Source organism: Ceratotherium simum, chromosome 17, assembly GCF_057802395.1.
Source record: "Ceratotherium simum simum isolate JZ-2026a chromosome 17, ASM5780239v1, whole genome shotgun sequence".
Lineage (NCBI taxonomy): Eukaryota > Metazoa > Chordata > Mammalia > Perissodactyla > Rhinocerotidae > Ceratotherium > Ceratotherium simum.
The window spans coordinates 48,507,228-48,531,136 of record NC_141916.1 but is presented as its reverse complement, the minus strand read 5'-3'; the positions used below and the strand labels follow the sequence as shown (position 1 = coordinate 48,531,136).

The following is a 23,909-nucleotide window of genomic DNA, read 5'->3' as shown; positions in this document are numbered from 1 at the left end:
AGAGGCTGCAGGTGAGATCTGGACCTCTGATAAACTTAGCAAAAGGTAAAAATTCTTACCAAAGTCAGCCTCCCTGATTTCTGTCTGCAGAGTCTGATTAAATGAGGGTGGTAAAAGCCTCTTTGTCTTTTCCTTTCGAAATTTAGAATAGCAGGAGAAAAACAGTTGTAAGAATTAGTTCTTTGGATTATGACTCTTGTAAATTTGGTTTTGAGTACTCATTGCTGATTGATCCTTAGCCTCCCAAGAAAAGTCATTGTTTTCCTCTGTCTCTGCCTTTTATGTCATTTGTCATAAGGAGGAAAATCATAAGAGATTCTCCTACCATTTCGTGTCTTGAGAGCTTGGCTTGTAACCAGTGAGAGTGTACTCTCCTTGGTCTCTGACAGCTGGGGGCATGGTGTGCAGGTTGTCAGATCTATGTCTGGTGGCTAACCATCAGGCTAGGAAACCTGACACATGAAGTTCATAAGTCTTTCTGACCATACCAGCTCTCAGGGGAGTTTGTCTTACTGAGAGGTCTTAGTCCATAAGGGGTCTTTGTCACCTTTTCCTTTCATTTTCTTGTTTGTGCAGGGAAAAGTCTCATCCCAGTAGAGCCTATCCACCGTGACAGATTAGTGGGTACACAATTGAAGGCGTTCACTTTTGTTGGAGACTAGAGGTTCCTTACTGCTTGTGACAACAAAGGTACTTGATTTCTTAAACTGTCTTTGGGAGTAACTCTGGATCCTGGGATGTGGGGAGGGGGTCACTATGTGCTGCATCTTTTGTACCCTTTTTGGAGATGCCTCTTGTGTTCACTGTTAAGTCATAAAAAAAGCTTATTGGTTTAGAGCCACATTGGCATAGATATGCCTTTGGAAATTTGGACTTTATATCTAAAAGGATTTTTTTAATATTTATTTTTTTAATTGAGATATAATTGGCATATAACATTATATTAGTTTTAGGTGTACAATATAATGATTTGATATATGTATACATTGCAAAATGATTACCACAATAATTTTCATTAACATCCATCACCACGCATATTCAAATTTTTTTCTTGTGATGAAAACTTTTAAAAAAACAGTCATGCATCACATAATGACATTTTGGTCAACTGTCATTATGTATATATGTCAACTGTGTATATGCCAGTGGTCCCATAAGAGTATAACGAAGCTGAAAATTCCTATTGCCTACTGACATTGTAGCTGTCATAACGTCACAGCACAATGTATTTCTCACATGTTTGTGGTAATGCTGGTATAAACAAACCTACTGCACTGCCAGTCATGTAAAAGTATAGCGCATACTGGGGCTGGCCCCCCGGCATAATGGTTAAAGTTCAGTGCACTCTGCTTTGGCAGCCCAGGTTCATGGGTTCAGATCCCAGGCGTGGACCTACACCACTTGTCAGCCGTGCTGTGGCAGCAACCTACATATAAAGTGGGGGAAGATTGGCACAGACGTTAGCTCAAGGCGAATCTTCCTCAGCAAAAAAAAAAAAAAAAGTATAGCACACACAATTATGTACAGTACATAATATTTGATAATGATAATAAACAACTATGTCACTGGTTTATATATTTACTATACTATACTTTTTATCATCATTTTAGAGTATACTCTTTCTACTTATTAAAAAAAGTTTACTGTAAAACAGAATGCCATGTTACACCAGCTTCAGAAGCCTCATATACATCTTGCGTTTACAGCATCTCTTGATGGCATCATTTTCTCTTGTGCTTGATTTAATCTCATGTTGTTTTGTTCCTCATGGCCCCTAAGCATGCAAAATCCACTGCTAATGTTGCCAATAGGAGGTCATGTTGAGTGATTGACCTGGAAATGAAATTAAAAGTGATTAAGGACTACAAAGTGGAAAATCAGTGATGGTTATTGCTCGCCAGTCAGGCATGGCCCATTCCACCACAGCTACGAACTTGAATAACAAGAACAAAGTGACAGAAGCCATTAAAGGATCTGCTTCATTGAAGGCAACAAGACTAAAGTAAACTCAGGAAAGGCCTATATCAGACATGGAGAAACCTCTAATGACCTGGATTGAAAGACCAGACACAGAAGTGTACCCCTCTCAGCACCATGATGATCACAGCAAAAGCAAAAACGTTGTTTGCAATATTGAATGCCGGACCTGACTACGATATTGAATTTACTGCTAGTTCTGGATGATTTAAACGATTCAAGAATTATTATTCATTACATAACGTGAAAGTGAGTGGTGAGTCTGCGAGTGCTGATGTGAAGGCAGCTGAAGAATTTTTGGAAACTCTAGATAAGCTGATCGTGAAGGAAAATTACTTGCCAGAGCAAATATTCAATGCAGATGAAACATCTCTATTCTGGAAATAGATGTCTGAGAGGACTTTTATTCATAAGGAGGCCAAGTCAATGCCAGGTTTCAAAGACAGGATTACAGTCTTGCTTGGGGGCAATGTTGTAGGCTACAAATTGAAACCCTTTGTAATCTGGCACAGTGATAACCCCAGGGCATTCAAGCATATCAATAAGCACACATTGCCAGTGTACTGCAGGAGAAATAAGTCGTGGATGACCCAGCTCCTCTTTCAAGACACTCTCCTGAATTGTTATGCCAGAGAAATGGAGAAGTACTGTTCAGAGAATAACATACCTTTAGCTTATTGTTGATAATGCTCCCGACATCCTCCTTTTATTGGTAATCTTCATCCCAATCTCAAAGCAGTATTTCTCCCTCCAAACAACACCTATCCAACCAATGGATCCAACCAATGGATCAAGGAGTTATAGTAGCTTTTAAGACCTACTACCTGAGGAGAACCTCTGCCTTGGCTACTGCTGCAACTGAGGAAGACACTGATGCAATTCTGGAAGGATTACAACATCTATGACTGCCTCAAGAACCTTGCTTGGGGTTGGGGTGATGTCACCAAGGAGTATATGAATGGCATCTGGAAGAAGACACTCAAGAGTTCTGTCCAAGACATCAAAAGATTTGCCACGGATGAAGAGGTTGCAAAAATCAACGAGGCTGTGGTTGAGATGGCAAACAATTTCAACCTGGGTGTGAATGAGGATGACATTGAGAAGCTCCTAGACATCCTTCCCAAGGAATTGACTAACGAGGAGTTGTTGGAACTGGAACAGGAAAGCATAGCTGAAGAAGAGGCAAGAGAAAAGGAAACTGCAGGAGAAGAAAAAGAAGAACCTCCAAGAAAATTCACAGTGAAGGGTTTAGCAGAAGCATTTGAGAACTCAACAAGCTCCTTTAAAGGTTTGAAAACATGGACCCCAACACTGAATGGTTTTCATTAATAGAGAGGAATGTTCATGGTGCATTATCTGCTTACAAGCAAATCCGTGGTGAAAAAAAGAAACAATCAAGCAAACCACCATGGACATAGTTCTGAAAAGAGTGACACCTCTTCAAGGAGAGCCTCAGGCAGGTCCTTGAGGAGGTGTTTTAGACGGCATTGTTAGCATAGGAGATGACAGCTCCATGCATGTTATTGCCCCTGAAGACCTTCCAGCAGGACAAGATGTGGAGGTGAAAGACAGTGACATTGATGATCCTGATCCTCTGTAGGCCTAGGCTGATGTGTGTGTTTGTGTCTTAGTTTTTAAAAAAAAAGTTTGGAAAGTAAAAAAAACTAAAATTTTTAAAAATAAAAAAAAGCTTATAGAATAATAATATAAAGAAAGAAAATATTTTGTACAGCTGTACAATTTGTGTTTTAAGCTAAGTGTTGTTACAAAAGAGTCAAAAAGTTAAAAAAATTAAAAAGTTTATAAAATAGGCTGGCCCCATGGCTTAGGGGTTAAGTGCGCGCGCTCCGCTACTGGCGGCCCGGGTTCAGATCCCGGGTGCGCACTGACGCACCGCTTCTCCGGCCATGCTGAGGCCGCGTCCCACATACAGCAACTAGAAGGATGTGCAACTATGACATACAACTATCTACTGGGGCTTTGGGGGAAAAAAAGGAGGAGGATTGGCAATAGATGTTAGCTCAGAGCCGGTCTTCCTCAGCAAAAAGAGGAGGATTACCACGGATGTTAGCTCAGGGCTGATCTTCCTCACAAAAAAAAAAGAAGCCCTCTCCACTGATGAGGGTCTTCTATAAAAAAATAAATAAATAAAAAATTTTTAAAAAAGTTTATAAAATAAAAACGTTATAGTAAGCTAAGCTTAATTTATTATTGAAGGAAAAATTTTTTTAATAAATTTAGTGTAGTCTACATGTACAGTGGCCAGCCCTGGCAGTCTAGTGGCTAGGATTAGGTGCTCACACTGCTGCAGCCTAAGTTCGTGTCCCGGTCAGGTCAGCTGTCATAGTGTAACATACTGCGGCGGCTGCTTGTTGCTGTGATGCTGAAAGCTATGCCACTAGTATGTTAAATACCAGCAGAGTCACCCAAAGTGGACAGGTTTCAGGGGAGCTTCCAGACTAAGACAGACTATGAAGAAGGATCTGGCCGCCCACTTCCAGAAAAAATGGTTATGAAAACCCAATGAATAGCAGCGGAGTAGCACCAGAAGGTGAGAGGACAGTACAAAGACCAGGCAGGGTTCCACTCGACTGTACAAAAGGTCTTTAGGAGTCAGAATCAACTCAATGGCACTGACAACAACAAAGTGTACAGTGTTTATAAAGTCCACAGTAGTGTTCAGTAATGTTCTAGGCCTTCACATTCACTCACCACTCACTCACTGACTCACCCAAAGCAGCTTCCAGTCCTGCAAGATCCATTCATGGTAAGTGCCCTATAGAGGTGTAACATTTTTTATCTTTTATACTGTATTTTTTTCTGTACCTTTTCTATGTTTAGATACACAAATACTTATCATTTGTTACAGTTGCCTACAGTATTCAGTACAGGAACATGCTGCATAGCTTTGTAGCCTAGGACCAATATGTTATACCATCTAGCCTAGGTGCGCAATAGGCTATACCATCTAGGTTTGTGTAAGTACACTCTATGATGTTGGCACAAGAAAATCACCTAACGACACACCTCTCAGAACATATCCCCATTGTTAAGCAATACGTGACTATACTCTTTTAGCAAGTTTCAAATATACAAGATAGTATTGGGTTTTTTTTTGTTTTTTGTTTTTTTTATTTTATTTATTCATTTTTTCCCCCAAAGCCCCAGTAGATAGTTGTATGTCATAGTTGCACATCCTTCTAGTTGCTGTATGTGGGACTCGGCCTCAGCATGGCCGGAGAAGCGGTGCGTCGGTGCGCGCCCGGGATCTGAACCCGGGCCGCCAGCAGCAGAGCGCGCGCACTTAACCACTAAGCCACAGGGCCGGCCCACAAGATAGTATTGTTAACTACAGTCACCATGCTGTACATTACATCTCTAGGACTTATTTATCTTATACGCAGTTCACAATTGCCTACTTCCTTGTTTGTACTAGAAATTAAGGTTACCAAGGGTTAAGAATTCTAACCAATATATGTAAATGAACTACTAGGAATAATAAAGATAAAGGAAAAATTTCCATATGCAAAGTATGCAAGGAAAATAAGGTGTTTTTGTTAAGGCAAGATATGAGAGATAAAGGATGTCTTTTTGTTAAGGAAAAGAAAAGAGTAATTTTGTCCTAAAGTAGTTTAAGATTATTTACAGGTTGTTTTAGATGAGAAAGAGGAGAATAAAGGACAAAAACCTAGAACGATATAAGAATTTGTAAAAGGAAAGAGAGAGAGAAAACCTTCTCATGTGGTCAAACTGGCTAAAATTAAATGTATTTATCATAAGGTTTTAAAATGAATTTTAATATCAATAGTGTACTGATACAGAACTGGAGTATGGATTACTGGTCTATTCTTAATAATTGTAAAAGGTTTTTCTTTGACTGTTGAGTAATCTGCCTAGAAAACAAAGATTCTGTGTCTTATCAAAATAATTTCCCGTGCCTTGTGTTGTCTTTATCATGTCTTGGAGTACTTGAGAAAACAGAGACTTCTTAATATTTAAAGTGCTACAGTTTGTTTACAGTCATGTGACTTTCTGTATTTGTCTTTGAAATCTTTTATTGTCACTTTGGTTAAATAGATAACCAAGCATTGTTTAATAGTAACCTGTGATCCTGTTCAATCAAGAGTTCAAATCTTTTGACATTTTTTTTTCAAATTTCCCAAAATCAAATTCTTTTTTTATTTTTATTTTTTATAATTTTTATTTATTTATTTTTTCCCCTAAAGCCCCAGTAGATAGTTGTATGTCATAGCTGCACATCCTTCTAGTTGCTGTATGTGGGACGCGGCCTCAGCATGGCTGGAGAAGCGGTGCGTCGGTGCGCGCCCAGGATCTGAACCCGGGCCGCCAGCAGCAGAGCGTGCACGCTTAACCGCTAAGCCACGGGGCCGGCCTGCAAAATCAAATTCTAAATGGAGTCTTTTTTGACTCAAAATAACTTTGAGACTCCCCAGAAGGCAACTGGAAAATCTCAAAGGATTTGTTCTCTCACTTTGTAAAAGAGAGATGTTAAATAATGAGATTTATTTGTATGTTAAATTACAGGGGAAGCATTGTCAAATAAGAAGTGATTCTTAACTTTCTTTAGGTTGTATTTGTATCGATATATGTTACTAATATAAATGTTTCAGAAATTGTATAAGGTTCCTAGAAATTTGTCAGTATCTTTGCTATCCATAATATGTCCTTGTATAGTCATCGGTCATAAATGCAGTTGTTATAAAATGTTGTATGTCACAGAAATAACCAAATTTACTTGTCAATTGTGCCATAATGAACTCTCATCAGATCTTTAACTGTGGCCATTTTAAAGTCTTTTGTCACTTACACACAGTTAATATTTTAGTCTTATTCTTTCTGAAAGCATTTACAATCAGCTACAGGTAAAAATGCTTCATCTTCAAAGAGAGTCACAGAAAAAACTCTGGCAATACTTTGGAGTACTGGTTTCTCTGTCTCTCTCTCTCTCTTTTTTTTTTTTTTGGCTGAGGAAGATTCATCATGCGCTAACATCTGCTACCAATCTTCCTCTCTCTCTTTTTTTTTTTGTATGTGAGCTGCCACAATAGCACGGCCACTGACAGATGAGTGGTGTAGGTCCGTGCCCAGGAACTAAACCTGGGCTGCCAAGTGGAGCATGATGAACTCAACCACTAGGCCAACAGGGCTGGCCCTGGAGTATAGGTTTCTGATAACTGTAAGTTCATACCACCAGACCAGGTAAAGATTCCCAAAACTCTAATGGAGAACAAAACAAGAACTAATTTCATGGAACTGAATGGACTGGTAAGGATGATTATAACTTTTATGACCTTTTTGTTTGAAATATCCCTGGTTCTTTAGTGTTTTGTTTTCTAGATTTAAAGAGCCCCTTTTCTCTTTTCTTTAAGTTATCAATAAGTTACAGCAATATGTTAAAGTGAACAAAGAGTAAACATTTACATTTTTTCTCTACCTGATCCTTCCAGAATTTGGAAACTCTTGTTGAATGTTCTTATTTTCATGGTAATATAATTAATTGCATAAGTTCAATAAGAATCTGTTCTCTTTGTAAATAGGACACAATTTGAAACATTGGTTATATTACCATGGCTTTAACTGGAATGTCATATTTGAGAATGATGTACATAAAATCAGATATGACCAGACAATATTAAGGAACTACAGCTGACTGTATGAAGCTGGTGCTTACAAAGCCCTGCTGGAATACCCACCTGATACTTAGCTTAGAGGGTTCCTGGTCCTACAGGTAAGTAAGGAAGATCACTTCCTGACAGTCACAGGAAACTTAAAATATAATGGGAACCTCAAGAAAGGAGGAATTCACCCAAATCTATAGGTATTACAGGTGAAGACTGATAGGAAGGTCTTAGCTTGGCTTCCTACCCTCAAGAGGCTTTTCTTTTTATTTATTTAAATTTTTTTACTTTTATTATGGTAAGTTGTTTATTATAAGATGATTTACAAATATCTTGCTGTCTTTATCAAGAGGCTTTTAAGAATCTAATCTGAGTTCCCTTATCTAAAGTTCCAGCAAAGCAGACTTTAGAAAGCCTAAAAAGTCGATTACTATTCTTGCCATATTTATGTAAATAATCAGGCCAAGTTTAATGAGACTAGATTTATTTTGCAAATTAGTCTTACTGTGATTATCCTTGATAGAAATTGGAGTGATTGTAGAGAGAAAAACTCTATGTTTCAATGAAAAAAATATAGCACATCCTTGTGGGTTGTTGAATTCTAGCCATGTTTGCTGTCTTTGAGCTTTTTCACCTCTTTATAAATTGTCTCCTGTTGTTTTGTACATTTTGTCAATAATTAACTTTTCCAATTTTTCTCTCAACCTTCTGACTTGGCAGCACTAAGAACTAAAACCTGACTGTGCAGATTCTTATTAGGATTATCTCAAAGACCCCTACAAGCTATTGCTGGATGCTTCCATGCTCTGCTCTGAAAAATAAGCACGACTGTGACACTGATGTATATGCCATCACCAAAGACATTCAAACTGCAAACCAGGCAACTGGAAGTTGGATTGTCATGGCCATACTCACTCTACCATCTAAAGATGATTTGTGCCCAATATCTAGAAATCTTTTTGACTGACTTCCCTCTGATCCCCAAAACTGGGTTTATAATTTGCTCCATCCACTAGCTTTGTTTTTCTTTTTGTTTCCATAGAAATGCCCCTTCTGAAAAAAAAGAAGTTTCAAAGGGCAGAATGAAGGGTAACAGAATATGCCACCCCAAAATATGCCTCTTTGGCACACAGATTATTTTGAGCTAAAGGCAATTGAGAATGAGCAGATGCAGGAAAAGCTCTTTACCTCCCCCTACCTGCCTGAAAATGGAGTATAAATTTCCCCTTTTGTAAAAGGGATTTGCCTTTAAAACTGGAATTTCCATTTGTAAAGGTGTGTCTTACCAGGGAGAGAGCTACACCCAGAGACAGCTCTTACCTGAGAGACTCACCCGCACAACAAGACAACCATCATTTACCAGACATTTCCGCCCTTCTGCTTTCCATAAAATCCTACCCTGCCCAGAAGCCCAAACCTCTTTTCTTTTGTTTAGCCTAAGATGGTATATCAAGCCTCAATCATCTGACTGCCTCCTTGAGTTTTTATTTCCTTGTGAGTCCCCATGCATACGTATGTAACTAAATCTGTTTTTTTTCTCTTGTTAATTTGTTTCTTATCAGTTTAATTGGAGGGTCCCGCCAGTGAACCTAGGAAGGTAGAGGGAAAAAAGGCTTTCCTTCCCTTAATAGCCAAAGACCCTGCAGATGAATGAAGCCAGGGGATCTGAAGTAGTGCACAAGAAGTGGCTGATGCATACACATAGTAAGTAATAAAGCTGGAATTCAAGCTCTAGCAGCCTGGCCTCAAAGTCTATACATTGAACTTGAAGTAATTTTATTAATTTCTTTGGTGACCTCTTTTTTGTCAGTCTCTTCAGTACAATGTAAGGAAAGGAGAATGTCTATCTTATTCCCTATTATATCTCAACATGGAACACAGTGCCTGACCCAAGGAGATACTCAATAAATATTTGTAGAATGAATGAATAAAGGGTTCCTACATGAGAAATGGATTTTAAGGTGATATTGTCCATATCATTGGAAGTAAAAGTGCTATCAAGTTACTAAATGGACAAAGAGAAGTACTGATAAGTGAAGATAAAAGATTGGAAGGAAATGAGATGGATGATCTAGTTTGCTCAAATTTCCTTCCAGCTTGAAGAGTCCTTGAACTATGGAAGACATGGTTAAGGAAACACGAAGGAAGCAAAATCAGGAATTCCTTAGGAAGTTCAAAAAAGGAAATGTAGAGAATCTGGCACATTGTATGACATATAGGAAGTTATTTAAAGCAGGTTTTTGAAACTAAATCTGTAAATGGGTTACAAAAATCCAAGAACCCCATACAATTTTATACAAAAAAACCATGTCTCTATATTCATATGCAAATTTCTAGGCAATAGTTTCTCTCATGTTTGGAAATGAATCGATAACCTCCACATGGCTAGGAAACATTAATTGATTACAGCAATTTATAGATAATCGAGACTTACTTCCTCAGTTTTCAGATGAAGAAATCAAGGCCTAAAAATGTTATGGGACCTGCTGAAATTCAAACAATGAATTAGGTGACAAGAAGGACCAGGACTCAGGTTTCTTGATTCTCAGTCCAGTGCTCTTTGCTGGCCCTGCATCTCTTCCTGAAGTTAAGTCATAAAATACCACGTGTAAAACAAAGAAAAGTTTAATTTTTTGGAAAAAAGAAGAGAAAATTAAAACAGATTGATTACAAAGATAGAAGCAATAGAACCATAAACCTAGAGAAGTCTCGAGGTATACCTAACGTTTCCCTGATTTCAGGCGAAACGCCTCTAAACATCCTGGAATGTTTATTTTTCAAGATGGTTAAGGAATATGAAAGAAAGGACCAAAATAATTATTCAGCATTCAGCTGAGAAACAAAAAGAACTAGATTATCTTTATTCAAAACATAAGTAGGAGGGTATATCAAAGTTGTCCACAAAAAAGAATTTTAAAAAGTGTAATAAAGGCATAAAGTGACAACCTATCAAAGTCTAGTGCTCATCTATGATGCAAAGCAAAAAAGAAACATGGAGCGTTTTCTTATAAATACTAAGATAACAAAGCATTGTGAACCTCTGATTTCACAGTGTGGTCTCAAGGATAAATTAAGTAAATGAAATCCATAATCTCCAGTCCTCAGGTTAGGCAATTAATCAACTTTTGTTCAAAGAACATCAAACTGTTAGGAGACCTGAGTTCAAATCTTGAATTTGCCACTAATTCATGGCCTTGGACAAGTCAACTTCCCTGGTTCTCAGTTTTTTCCGTCTTCGGAGTGGAAAAAATGTGATCTTGGGGGGCCAGCCCTGTGGTGTAGTGGTTAAGTTCGGCACACTCCACTTCAGTGGCCCAGGTTCACAGGTTCGGATCCCAGGCACGGATCTACACCACTCGTTAGCCTTGCTGAGGTGGCAGGCCACATACAAAATAGAGGAGGATTGGCACAGATGTTAGCTCAGGGCGAATCTTCCTCAAGCCAAAAAAGAGGAAGATTGGCAACAGATGTTAGCTCAGGGCGAATCTTTCCTGTCAAAAAAAAAAAAAAGTTGAGGGGCTGGCCCCATGGCGTAGCGCTTAAGTGTGCGTGCTCTGCTACTGGTGGCCCGGGTTCAGATCCTGGGCACGCACCGACACACCACTTGTCAAGCCATGCTGTGGCGGCATCCCATATAAAGTGGAGGAAGATGGGCACAGATGTTAGCCCAGGGCCAGTCTTCCTTAGCAAAAAAAAAAAAGAGGAGGTTTGGCATAGATGTTAGCTCAGGGCTGATCTTCCTCAAAAAAAAAATAAAAGTTGATCTTGGGCAGTGTTTTCTCAAACTTTATTTTGATTGTTTTTTATTTTTAAAAATTTAATTTTTTGATTACCACCCATAGTAAGACATGTTTTATATTATCTGCATGAATAAACATATATGCCTATAACCGAAACAAAAGTTTCATAAAACAATATTGACCCCTAGTAAGTTCAGGGCACTCTGATATTTTCTATTCTATTAGATTTTGTCCTGTTTTTTTCTTTTTTTAAAATGCAGGTTATGACCCATTAAAGTGATTTCATGACCTACACGTGGGTCACAATCTACAGCTTAAAAAACATTATGAAAAACATTCAAGTCACTTGTAGCTTTCATATTCTATTAATCAACTCTCTACGAGAACCACAAGTCAATAGTGAAATCAATTTACTTGAATTTCTATTTTGCCCATCCCAATGTGGAAGATGATAATGAATAATGATAAAGAATTACAGGTAGCAAAAGGGAAAGAAAGCAGGAGCTTTGAGTATCCATAAAAGGAAATTCAGCCAGTGACTATTTTGACATTGACCATAGAGAAAAAGAAGACATTCACAACTAAATTGGAAAGTTTTCACTGACGTTTTTAAAAGACTGCCCATGAACTGTTTAAGTTTTAAGAGCTTCTTAAGAGAATGTTTGAGAGAAGGAGGAGGCTGAGGCAGTAGGAAGAAGGAGAGGAAAGAGGGAGAAAAAGAAGGAAAGGAGAAAAAAAGAGGTAAATATTCAGGTGGTGGTGGTGGTCCTGACCCCTCTGACCTTCACTGTGCTGGGCTCAGCTCACCAACTGTAAGTGTGACAAAGGACTTTCCGAACCACGTCAGCATCCCCCACTGTTAGAGCACACCTTTTGAATTACAATCTGATCATTATGTGTCTGCTTGAAATGCTTCAGGGACTTCTCAGCATCTCCAGGATAGCATGCAAACTCTTCAGCATGGCACACAAACCATTCATAATATGACCACATTTTCCCCTCTTTCCCCAATACCATTCACACCCACAATGCACAAACACCATCACCAGTTACAGCAAATCCTTGGAGTTCCCCAAACCTCCCTTCTCACGCCTCTAATTTTTTTCGGCTCTTTTCTCTTTCTAGAATACCCTCCCCTCTGCTCATCTCTTCTAGTCCTTCAAGTCTAAGCACAAGTATCCTATCTCTGTCATTCCCCACCTGGTCTGTGTCCCTCTAAGGCTGCACTTACCCCAATCACAGATACTAATGTCATATATTGCAACGCACATTTGTTCATCTTTGCCCCTAGACTATGAGAACCTTGAAAGCAGGGGTCATGTCCATCCTATTTATAGCTGAACAGTGCCCAGTACATAGCAGAAATTCCATAATCTCATAATTTCTCATAACACAAATTCCACTAACTGCATGAATACTGAAGGACTCCTATGTTCCACCTGTCCCAGCCGCTGAGAGTAACTGAAAGTTCTAAACTTCAGCTTTGATGCTTGACAGTCAAGTGTAATCACATTAAGTAAATAATCCTCCAGTCTCCGGACAAAACTTTAGCTAAATCTTCACATAACAAGTAAAGTGTGAGATTTCTCTGGTTAAAAAAGATGACAATAATTAAGCAGAATGGGAACATAAGCCCCTGGCAGTCAATCTAGAGAATGTTGTCCTCCTAAAACGGCCCCTCCAAAAAAGTTTGGAATTAAAAATGGACAGAACACAGAAAATCACAGTGAAAAGTTATCAGATCTTAGGAAATTTAGTATTTCAACTCCATCCCCTTTGTTAGTGGAAAACAGAGATAAATATGGCTAATGGTAAATATCATATTGTGAAAGAAAGCAAAGCACCTCTAAAACTCGTAGTTGTATTTCTACTCTGATTTTTAAAAGAGTAGGATTTCATTAAGACAGTAAAGCCCTGGTGTGAGGAGCAAGTAACTTGGGATCAGGATAATTTGTTTTTAAGATATGGTAATTAAACACGAGAGGGTCAATTTTCTCTAACAAGGGAAAATGATAAGAGGAACATAGATAAAGAATGTTAGCCCCAGACAGAAAAGAATGAAATATCTGATCTTAGAGAATGAACAGAGGTGAGTCCAATGAAAGACCATAATAAGGAGGGGATAAAACAGATGCTGATTCTAGAGTGGCCAAGCACACCCTTCTGGAATTGAAGTCATTTAGATTTGACGTCTTAACAAGAAACATAAGAAGACAGCTAGGAAGTAAAAAATATGCTTCTATTAAATTGCTGATAAAAGGCAGGTGAGGGAATACAAAGGGCTGAGGACACGGTTTAAATATCCTTTTCTCTATGACATACAGAATATCTCAACTAGATATTTATTTCATTTCCTGAAGAACAAAGGAACTGAATAAAGTAAATGCACTTATTGGTCATCGGAAACAATAAAGAAGTCTGATTCCAAGAGTATTTCCCAGTGAATGAAATTCTGGTCTTCAGCGAACTCTTTGAAAGAAAATGTTTGTGAGCACCTGAAGAAATATAACCAGTAAAATTATATGAATTCTTGAGGATAAATCAAGATATGGATGTGATTACATTTTTATCATTGTTGAGATTTTGTCCCCAAAATTACTGATGGTTATCTGTTAGTTGTAAAATTGTGATATTTAGAATTTTTTCTTTTACTTATTTTTGTTATCGAAAGTTTCTACAATGAAGAATATATACTTCATTCCATGTATGCAGTGTATCAAAGAGTTTTGTATACAAGGAAAATTGTGTACATCAAAGAATACAATGTATTACTACAGTAATGAAGAAAAATTCCCCTTCCATCCCTCTCTCTCCTCCCCCCTAAAACAATTCTGAATAAGATAACATCTAAAAATTTGCTTTATTTCATCTGTTGTGGTAGACATATGAAAAATTTGATCCCATCAACTCAAACCACTGCTAAGATGATCATGATCTCTAGGAAATTAGACTATTCAGAAGAGCATCAAACTCAGACTCTTAGAATTAGAACCTGGAGGACATAGTTCCAGTAGTAGTGGTGGATTTAATAACCCCTTCCCTCTGGCAGAGGTGACTTTTATTGTTGTGGCTTGACAATAAGTAATCGAGAATGGTTAAGAGATTTTTATATTAATTGATTTAGTCATTGACTATGTTATTACCAATTTTCTTGATTGAAGGAATAGAAAGTAACTCAGCTCAGAAATTTTTTTTTTTTTTTGGATGGGAAAGGTTTGCTCTGAGCTAACATCGGTTGCCAATCTTCCTCTTTTTGTTTTTTTTTCTCCCCAAACCCCCAGTACATAGTTGTATATTTTAGTTTGAGTCCTAATTCTTCTATGTGAGCCACTGCCACAGCATGGCTACTGACAGATGAGTGGTGTAGTTCCACACCCAGGAACCACACCTGGGCCGCCAGGTTCGAAGTGGAGTACGTGGAACTTGAACCGCTAGGCCATCAGGGCTGGTTCTCAGATTTTTTACAAGTGGATCTATTCTTAAGGACAGAAAGAACTCAGGAAAACACTATTCAGCTCCAGCCTCAAGAGAGCTGAGGATGGGAACTGGGACGCTGTCAGGTCAGGGTCATGCTCCATGAGTCCTGGAACCACGTGGTCTTTCTTCTTTGCTACCTTCTGAACATCCGCCCCATTCTTGCCTCTGCAGATCAGATCCTTTCACTTATTCAAAATTTCTGCTCTTCTATGATTTTGGCCTGCACGTGGCTTTTTCTAGGCCATAAAACTGACTCTAGGCATGATGCTACGTAACAGATAGGCACCCCACAACTAACACAAACTCTGAGAGAGCCAATTCCACATTAGTTCCAAGAGAAGAGGCTGATTGTCTCAGCTTGGGTGAGGTGTTCATCCTTGTTTCTAACAGTAATTTCCAAATAAAGGGAATTTGTGCCAACAAGTATCCAAAAGGTACTTATTACTTTTCACTAAGCAACTTTGGATGAATCATTATATTTAGTAATGGGGATGAAAATGTTATCAGGTAGTTCTTCCTTGCCTCTCTCAATTCTCTCACCAAGTATCCTGTTGTTCCTCGCTTTGGCTGCCAAGAGCCCAATCCCAGGTTTTCTTTCCTAAATAATGACCCAACTCCAAAGGCATCTGCACACCTTCTCCCCATCCATAGTCTCATTCCTATAGCAGTCTGCTCTTTCCTGGCTGAAACAGAGCAACTAAGTCATGCTAAAGTACTTATGACTGATAAAGTGATTTTACAGCAGGTCCTTCATCCTCTCAGGGACTTCATTTACTTATCTCTAAAGTGACAGAGCTTGGATTAATTGACTCTTAGGTTGTTTTTTAGTATAACTTTCTAACTTCCAAAGATGAAAGTTGAAGATCACCCCTCCAAAGCTATTTGAATTTTTAAAGGGCATTCTAAATGATAATAATAGTTAACATTCATTTAATGTTTATTATATACCAGACACTCTTCCAAGAGCTTTACATATAATAGTTTCTTTAATCCTTACAACAACACAGGAAAGAGAGTGTGTTAATTAGGATCATATTAACTATGGTAACAAATAAATGCTGAAAATATATACCTTAAACAAAATTAAAGTTTCTTTCTCACTCACATCACAGGCCAGGATGGGTGTTCCCTGGTGGTTTTCTTCCATTTGGTGATTTAGGAACCCAGACTTTCTTTTTGTCCCTTTTAGCACTGCCATCTCCTAGATCTCACAGTCATCTGGTTTCAGCTACAGAAGGAAAAAGAGAGTACAGACACGGTACCCACATCTTAAAGAGTCTGGTCCAGAAGTGACACAGCTCACCTCCACTGATACTCTGTTGATGAGAACTCTCAAGGCAACATCTGGATGCAAAGGAAATTAGGAAATACTGTCTCAGATGGGATAGTTCCCAGAAAAATTAGTGTTTTTCATCACTCCTAATCTACACATTGTTTTCACACTTTAACATCTTTTTGATAGGAATGCTTTGTTCAATCAAGGACAATTATTCAATGTAAATTCATATTTAGTTGGCAGCATTTTTTTTTTAGGTGAGGAAGATTGGCTCTGAGCTGACATGTTATCAATCCTCCTCTTTTTTTTGCTGAGGAAGATTAGCCCTGAGCTAACATCTGTGCCCATCTTCCTCTATTTTGTGTGTGGGATGCTACCACACATGGCTTGATGAGCGGTGTGTAGGTCCGTGCCCGGGATTCGAACCTGCGTACTCTGGGCCGCCAAAGCAGAGCACGCAAACTTAACCACTACACCACCGGGCCAGCCCCTGTAGTTGGCAGCATTTTTTCTATCTTAGTATTACAAAAAAATTGTGTATTTGACAACCAATGAAATCTTAGGTTAGATGAGATTCAGTGTACAATATGGAAGAGGGAGCAGAAATTTTGGCTCTTCCTCGTCTGCCATTCTTTTCACCAAATATTCATGCATACTCTTCTTTTCTCACTCCAAGGATACATACAAAAGTCCAATCAACTTCAAGCATACAGCTCCAAGTCCAGTATCTTTGGGTGATGTGAAGCCTTCCCATCTAAAGCTCTTCTCAGTATGGTGATATACAAATATATAAAAAAGTTATCTTATCTCACACTATATGATGATAAAACAGGGATGAGATAATCATAATAAAAATTCCTATGAAGAAAGAGAAGAATTGGGAAAGCATAGCAGTCACTTGTCCATTATAGTAATGGACTCTGCTTTTTAAGTTATCATAGACATAATTTTAAAAATGCTTTGCCAATGCATAACCTGGGTCTCTGTCTTTCCAGCACCCAATCTCTGTTCCTTTGCCATCTGCTGCCCAAATGTTCAGCCAAATACAGTTACTTTAGGGTTTTGTTATAGCAGCATTTCCTTCAAAGTACCAATTTCTGAATTAATTAGGGTGATGTTAGGGGCAGTGAATAATAGACCCCCAAATATATGGCACAAACATAACAGAGGTTTATTTCTGATTCATTTAAGCTCCTAGAGCAAATGTTCCCAGTTGGTGGGCAGCTTTCCAGTTGGTGCATCCAGTATCCTTCCATCTTGTGGTTCAGTCTTCCCCTAGGTCCTCATCTTCAAGTGAATCCAGCTGATGGAAGGAGAAAGATGATGGAGAACTAACATCTGCTTCTTAAATCTTGACCTGAAAATGCCATACACCACCACATTCCACTGGTTGGCATCAGAAGGAAGACAACTTCTGGTGCAGGAGGAATGGGGAAATCTAGTCTTTGTCTGGGTAGCTGCTTCTAGTGACAACTCAATCCTCTGCAGGGGAAGCACAAATTTTGGCAGACAGCTGGCTGTTTCTGATACAAGAAGATGAAGATTCAATTTTGAATGATAGATGTTTAGTGGCCGGGAGAAATTTAAATAATATTATTAAGAAGTTCCTCATAGACTGCTCAGATCATAACATATCACTAGCTACCAACTCTGTGTCCGTGTGTTATTGTGAAATATTAGATGAAATATCTATGACAAAAATTGAATCAAAAGCAAGAATAGGGCTGGCCCCATGGCTTAGCGGTTAAGTGCGTGCGCTCCACTGCTGGTGGCCTAGGTTCGGATCCCGGGTGCGCACCAATGCACCGCTTCTCCGGCCACGCTGAGGCCGTGTCACACATACAGCAACTAGAAGGATGTGCAGCTATGACATACAACTATCTACTGGGGCTTTGGGGGAAAAAATAAATAAAATTAAATTAAAAAAAAAAAAAGTAAGAATAGGTGATATGATTTTTTATAAGTAGCCAGCAATGGTAATAATAACCGTATAGTAGAAGTAGCTAGCATTTATTTTTAGTGGTTTCTATACGCCAGGCACTGTGTTGAAGACTTTTCAAGCATTATTTTATTTTATTATTTTTTGTGTGTGTGAGGAATATCAGCCCTGAGCTAATATCCATGCTAATCCTCCTCTTTTTGCTGAGGAAGACCGGCTCTGAGCTAACATCTATTGCCAATCCTCCCTCTTTTTTTTCCCCAAAGCCCCAGTAGATAGTTATATGTCATAGTTGCACATCCTTCTAGTTGCTGTATGTGGGACACGGCCTCAGCATGGCTGGAGAAGCAGTGCATCGGTGCGCGCCCGGGATCTGAACCTGGGCCGCCAGTAGCAGAGCACACACACTCAATCACTAAGCCACGGGGCCGGCCCTCAAGCATTATTTTATTTAAACTTCACTAACATTATCCCAATTTTGTGAATGTAAAAGTTCAGGGAGTTAAATAACTTGTTAAATTAAACAGCACCTAGAAGTGTCTCATTCAGGGCCTAGTTGCTAACCATACACCAATTGTTTTTCCTACTTAAAATTCACAAACCCCTAAGATTTCTCGAAGAAATAGTTGAGAAGTCCTGAATTAGAAGTTAATGATAATAGTTGGTAACAATACAATCATAAACATAAATACAAATGAATTACCTGAAAACTACACATCATTCCTTGGTTAAAAGGTTATCAAATCATTCAGAACATGTTTTTAAAAATATTTGTTGTTAGTGCCATCCAGTTGATTCCAACTCCTAGCAATCCTGTGTACAGCAGAGCTAGACCTTGCCCCGTCTTTTTGCGCCATCCTCTCACCTTCCCGTGCTGCATTAGACAATACTCAGCTGTTATTCACAGGGTTTTTTCAGAAGTGGGTGGCCAAGTCCTTCTTCCTAGTCTGTCTTAGTCTGGAAGCTCCACTGAAACCTGTCCATCATGCGTGACCCTGCTGATATTTGAAGTACTGGTGGCATAGCTTTCAGCATCATAGCAACACACAGCCCCCACGGTATAGCAACCAACAGATGGGTGGTGTGGTTCCCCGACTGGAAACCATCCTGGGCTGTAGCGATGACAGCACCAAATCTTAACCACTAGACCACTAAGGCTGGCTTTTTAAAATATACATATATTTTATATAATCAAAATTTTAAAAATTAAAGATTCTTACAGAGAACTTGCAGTTTGAGAAATAGTTCCTAGTTCAATAATGTGTGGTTCCCTAACTTTATCAGTCATACTTTCTGCTGCTACCTCACTGAAATACTGAAAGGTGAAGATTCTCAAGGTCCAGTTACAGAGAGGAAATGATGGGTCCTTCTCGTGAATGACCAAGGGTGACGAGAGAGGGAACGCCAGCCAGCCAGGGTTGAACCAGGAAAAAGGTGACAGTTCTTGGATGGAAGAGGAAAAGGAACTCTGACAGAGGAGTCCCGGTTCAGGGAAGGCTGGCCTGCAGGAACAGCCAGAGGGACTCCTTTGGAGGAACTCTCTAAGGAAGATATGGAATGGGATGAGGCAGAATCTTGTGAATATTGTTTGGCTCTCCTGTCATCTTCAGGCAGTTCCTCCATCTTTTAACATTTAGCATCCATTCCTTTCCTTGGGCTTCTGAACCTCAAGTCTTACTTTGATTGTTGAGATTCCTCCTAGTTAGACTAGTCTGTAAATTAACATTACACAGAATAGATGGAAGGACTAAAATTTTGCCTCCAGACAAAGGAACAGAGGAGCGAGGTTTACACTGCACAGACGCTGCCCACCCCAGGACCGGAGAGTGCACACCAGAGAGTCAGCCGTCATAGGAGAGCATACACGCTCAGCTGATTCTGATGCTGAGTCTGGGAGCAAAACTTTTGGTTACTTTATGCTCGAGGCAGGGGGGAGGAAGTTGTACCTTCCTCTTACAACAACCTCCAGAGTGTTCACTTAGGAGACTGAGAGCCAAGTAAACAAACACAAATGAGGGCCAGCCCGGTGGCGCAAGCGGTTAAATGCGCGCGCTCCGCTGCGGCGGCCCGGGGTTCGCTGGTTCGGATCCCGGGCGCGCACCGACGCACTGCTTGGCAAGCCATGCTGTGGCAGCGTCCCATATAAAGTGGAGGAAGATGGGCACAGATGTTAGCCCAGGGCCGTCTTCCTCAGCAAAAAAAGAGGAGGATTGGCGGATGTTAGCACAGGGCTGATCTCCTCACAAAAAACAAACAAACAAACAAACAAACACAAATGACAAGGAAACAATTTAGGAAATGCACCCAGGGAGAGCTAGTTAGTCTTAAAACACATTACTGAAGAGTCGTGAAAGTTTAGACTCACAAGGAACTTGCAAGTCCCATCTCATCTAAAGGTCACAAACTGGCAGCCTAGGCCAAACCTGGCCCACAGATGGGATGTGCTTTGTTTGGTTCATTGTTTGAATTAGTTGTTCACATTTAAAATAAAGAGAGTTCACATGTTTAAAAAATGTGATCACTCTTGAAAAATCGGAAGATCTGGCAACCCTGAGGGGCCTGCATTTCCCCACGGCTGTAGAGCTGAACAGCACTTGTACCCTTTAAACGTTGCACATATTCCTCAGTTTGCCACAGTCCCCCCTTCAATTCGTTTACATAACCTGCTTGGACTCTGTCGACAGCTTGGGAGTTTGCAACCGTTGCTAGACCAACCTGTTCATAGTTAAGGAAGTGAGGCCCGGAGAACCCAAGTGACTTGCCCATCCACACCACTTTGTCTAATATAACTCATATGTTGGTGCTCTTCCCATACATTCCTTTCTCCATCCCATACTTTTCCCCAAAGAGATTTGGAAAGTAAGCACACAGTCTGAGGAAATTATATTTAAAGCAGGAAGAGACAAAGATGATGTCAACCAGAGAGAATGAGTTAGAGGCTTACTAACTGGAACTCAAGAGACTTCAATAGAAAATTAATGGGAGGAGGCGGAAGGAAGACAGAGATTACACATGGAAGAAGAACAAGCGAGAGAAGCATACGTGAAGAGCTAAGGTGAAGTGAGGGAAAGAGCAGAGGAGGCACCCAGTGCGTCTGCTCCCATAGAGATGTTAACCTTGCTGGAGAGCAGCCGTTGACGGAAAGAAGGAGGCTGCCAGAAAGAGACCCCCAAATCAAAACTGATAAGAAAGAGTAATTAGAGATTCTAAGAGATTTCTTCTTCAGATTTTTTTTTTTTTTTTAAAGATTTTATTTATTTATTTTCCCCCCAAAGCCCCAGTAGATAGTTGTATGTCATAGGTGCACATCCTTCTAGTTGCTGTATGTGGGACGCGGCCTCAGCACGGCCGGAGAAGCGGTGCGCCGGTGCACGCCGGGGATCCGAACCCGGCCCGCCAGCAGCAGAGCGCGCGCACTTAACCGCTAAGCCACGGGGCCGGCCCCTTCAGATTTATTTATTAAAAAAAAAAGATGAATGAAGAAAAGCAGAGAAGGCTTCTCAGGGTTGCTGAGAACTTATTAACAGAAGGAGAGCAAAACAATTATCTGAAAGAATACAGTCCACAAGGAAAGAAAAAGAGAATCTTCCTGAAACCAAAATGCGAACGGGAGAATTTTACCAAGAATTTGCTGTTTTAGGGGTTCAGCAAGAGTTTTTCTAGAAAGAAAAATGAACCAAGACTGTGGCACAGCACTCTTTTTCTTAGGGAGATGGGTCTCAGGAGCAGTACTGCTGCAGGACTGCAGATTCATATCGAATGCTATTGTGTGAATTCACTGTAAAATTTAATAGAAGTAGCAGAATGATATTTGAGATCCTGACCAAAACAAAACGGAGCAAGTGATGTAGACGACTGATAAACCTTAAGAAAAACAATAGGATATGTGTGTAATTAGCATGTGAGAGTCAGAAGACTTGGGTGCTGCTCTTGGCTCTGCCCCTAATGGGCTGGGTCACCTTGGGTCAAATACTTCATTTCTCTAAGGTTCAGTTTCCTCAACTGTGAAGGGAGAGGCTCCAGCTGATTTTCAGTGTTATCCCCAGATCAGCAGCATCAGCATCACAGGAGAACTTGTTAGGAATACAAATTCTCAGGTCCCATCCCAGACCTACTGAGTCAGAAACGCAGGGTGAGGCCCTGCAATCTGTGTTGTAACAAGCCCTCTGGGTGAGAAACCAGTCAAGGTTGAGAACCACTGAGCAAGCCACCAGCCTACGTTCCTCACAGCTGTAAACACTCTCATTCTAAGTGAAAGAGGAAAGAGAGCTGGGTTACCCCAGCAGCTGGCATAAAAGATTTTTTAAAAGATATGGAACAGGACCAGACATGATTATTTGCTTCAAATGGTGCACGTGTTGGGTTAGCCATTCAATTTTGTGAGGTGTGAGAACGCCATGCACACAGGCAAGGATCATTCCAACAATAAAACGAAGTGAGTTGAAGCAGTTAAAGACCACAGGTGGCGAGACAAGGACAATCACATAGGCATCAGCAGTCATCTTCCTATGAGGGTGGACATATATTAGGATGGGGTCAGTGTGCAGACAGAAAAGGCAAGAAGGATCCTCCCTTGCAGTGTTTAAGTTATACAGTTTTTTTAAAAAAATATGCTTTTAGCTCAATTAATGAACTACTTTATAATTAGCTACTTTATATTAAAGGTGCTTATGTTTACAGAAATAAAATCCTCAAGGCTCATTGGAAGTTTTAGAGATGTCATGGGGCTCAAAGGTTGAGCTACAATACCAAAAAGCAAAGCAAAACAGAAGAAAACACACAAGCCAAGAAGCAAAATAAACAAGGAACACCAACTTCCTAATAACCTTCTCTCTGTCCAGGCATAGTTGAAGACGAATGAGACTGCAAGATTGAGGGATTTCAGTTTGCTTTCTGTAGCATCCCCCACTTGGTCTTTCCCCTTTGCTTTCAGGGACCTGCTCTTTAATTTCTTTTCCTTGTCAGTCATTTACGTGTGTTAATTCATTGACTGCTAACACTTGAATATGAAGAAACTTCACGATGTGCTATGTCAACCAGGCATTTTCATTGTGTTTTTCATAATAAATTCTAGAATGAAAGGTTCTGCTATCTGTGAAAGGAACCATACATATCACCTACAGGTAGTGAAATTCTTGAATGGAGCAGAAAAGTCCAAGGTCAGTAAGGAGAGCTCTGAAAGTCTATCTGACTTAGTGATCTTCCTAGTGTAACTGGGAGCAGTGGTAGCAGCGGAAGTGGAGTAGCAGGGGAGGTGGAGTAGCAGGGGAGGTGGAGTAGCAGGGGAGGTGGAGTAGCAGAGGAGGTGGAGTAGCAGGGGAGGTGGAGTAGCAGAGGAGGTGGAGTAGCAGGGGAGGTGGAGTAGCAGGGGAGGTGGAGTAGCAGCGGAAGTTTAGCAGGGGAGGTGGAGTAGCAGCGGAAGTGGAGTAGCAGGGGAGGTGGAGCGGCAGGGAGGTGGAGCGGCAGGGGAGGTGGAGTAGCAGGGGAGGTGGAGTAGCAGCGGAAGTTTAGCAGGGGAGGTGGAGTAGCAGCGGAAGTGGAGTAGCAGGGGAGGTGGAGCGGCAGGGGAGGTGGAGCGGCAGGGGAGGTGGAGCAGCAGGGGAGGTGGAGTAGCAGGGGAGGTGGAGTAGCAGGGGAGGTGGAGTGGCAGGGGAGGTGGACAGGGGAGCAGCCCAGGAGCCCGTGGTAAAATGAATAGAGACTATACTGGCCTCTTTGCTAAAGAACTTTCTCCCACAGGAAGGACAAGCTTCAGGTTGGCTTGGCAAGACAGTCTGTATCAATTGTCATGAAATCTGCATGGAGTCTCTTCCAGGACTGAAGACTTCCTGCCTTACAGGTCAGACCTTTCGTATCCTTCC

At 40.3% G+C, this 23,909-nt stretch overlaps 1 long non-coding RNA gene across 1 annotated transcript in view; it reads right to left on the bottom strand.

Moving 5' to 3' along the window:
* Window positions 1-866: 866 nt before the first annotated feature.
* Window positions 867-23,909, bottom strand: part of LOC147914798 (uncharacterized) — a 34,791-nt gene continuing 11,748 nt past the window's right edge. The window contains exon 3 of the long non-coding RNA XR_015554898.1: window positions 867-1,833. This is a non-coding gene — a long non-coding RNA (uncharacterized LOC147914798). The remainder of the gene's footprint in view (window positions 1,834-23,909) is intronic.